At 43.1% G+C, this 1708-nt stretch overlaps 1 protein-coding gene across 11 annotated transcripts in view; it reads left to right on the plus strand.

Annotated features, from left to right (window-relative positions):
• The first annotated feature begins 847 nt into the window (after window positions 1-847).
• Window positions 848-1708, plus strand: part of PARD3 (par-3 family cell polarity regulator) — a 592542-nt gene continuing 591681 nt past the window's right edge. For 4 of the 11 annotated variants that reach the window (XM_023511359.1, XM_012803326.2, XM_012803327.2 and 1 more), the window contains exon 1: window positions 1098-1207. The gene's annotated coding sequence lies outside the window, so the exon portion shown is untranslated. Of the gene's footprint in view, window positions 1208-1708 lie in introns of all 11 variants that reach the window. The other 7 variants (XM_023511362.1, XM_023511360.1, XM_023511365.1 and 4 more) reach the window with 4 other exon arrangements.

Genomic DNA, 1708 nt, shown 5'->3' on the forward strand with positions numbered 1-1708 from the left:
TGGTATATGGCGCCCTACCCACTGAGCCGCAGGCACCACCTGCAAGTTGATGTGTTTTCATTGGTGTATGTAAGTGAGAATAATGGTGCAAGTTCAACGCAACTATGTACCACCTTAATGTAATTTGAAAGCAAGGTTTTAATTTTTTTTTTAATGTATATCATATAGAAATGTATATAATTTAAAATGTTCTTTTTCTCCCTTCTACCCAATTCCGTGTCCTAGCAATACCTACAGCAAATTTTGATGTGTTTTTTAATAGGTGTGTGTGATTTTTACTTTCATAAAAAGAAGGTCAAGGGTGGCGCCTGTAGCTCAGTTACAGCACCAGCCACATAAATCCAGGCTGGCGGGTTTGAACCTGGCCCGGGCCAGCTAAACAACAATGACAACTGTAACAAAAAAATAGCCGGGCGTTGTGGTGGGTGCTTGTAGTCCCAGCTACTCGGGAGGCTGAGGCAAGAGAATCACTTAAGCCCCAGAATCTGAGGTTGCTGTGAGCTGTGCCGCTACGGCACTCCACTGAGGGTGACATAGTGAGACTCTCTCAAAGAAAAAAAAAGGCTCAAGCCACATACACTGTTTAAGCTGGCAATGTACCACTTTGGGTCTTATTACTGTCCTTCTGTTTGTAAGCAGCACTTTGAGGCACCATGGTATACAACTTACTTTTTGCAGATAAGCAAAAATATGAGCTTTTCAGATGTATAATATATGCTGTTGTTTATTAGACTATTTTTGTGGATTTCATTGAGGGGACTAATACCTATTTTGTATATTGGACAATAGGAGATCTTTAATATACTTGAGAGAAATCAGTAGTTTTATGCATTGAGTCTTGTTGGTTTCTGCAGTTCCTATTAGAATAACGTGTCAGCATCTGAGCCTCGGGGAAGAGTGTGTGTGAGTTCCTCCATCATAAAGGAAGAGGAAAATGGACTCAGCTCCAGATTGCAGCAGCCACCTGCATTTTGAATCCATGGCAGTACTGTTGATATGGTTGATTCCTTTTTATGGGCAGGAAGTTGTCGCAGTTTTCAATCGTCAGATTACCTTTTGTAATGGCTGAGTCACTATCCTCAATATTTCTGTTCTTTTTGTCTAGGATCCAAACTACTGGATACAGGTGCATCGCTTAGAACACGGAGATGGAGGAATATTGGACCTTGATGACATTCTTTGCGATGTAGCAGATGATAAAGACAGAGTGAGTTCACAGCCCGGGGGCTGCTCTGAATGCATTTTTCTGGGCCTGGGGGAAGAGGTAGTGTTGGGGATCAGGGGTCCCGATTCCCCCAACCCAGTTGACCCGGTTTGATTATTCACCTGAGTTAATGATTCAACAGAAAGCAAAAGTGAATGGAAACTGGAAATGTGAATGGAAACTGGAAATAAAACTGGAGCAGCACAGGCCGCGTGGATAGAGAGTAAAAGGCACCTACACCAGTTTAGGATAACAAGGAGAGATTTTATTTAGGAAGAACAAAGAGAAAGTTTAGAGCACTTCCGAAAAGTGTCAGAAGTGGGTCCCTCTGGTGAAGGAGAGAAGGTGAGAGAGCCATGGAGACAGAGGCCGGCAGGGGTAAAAAACCCTCTCTCCAGTTGAAATTGGCTGCAAGTCTTTCATTGGCCCTTCTGCACCTCCAGGCAGCATTGCCCTTCCCTATAGGTCATTGATAGTCTCTTTCTATTGGTCATTGGTTACCTA

The sequence above is a fragment of the Otolemur garnettii genome, unplaced genomic scaffold, assembly GCF_000181295.1.
Source record: "Otolemur garnettii isolate 467f Iridium unplaced genomic scaffold, OtoGar3 scaffold00019, whole genome shotgun sequence".
NCBI lineage: Eukaryota > Metazoa > Chordata > Mammalia > Primates > Galagidae > Otolemur > Otolemur garnettii.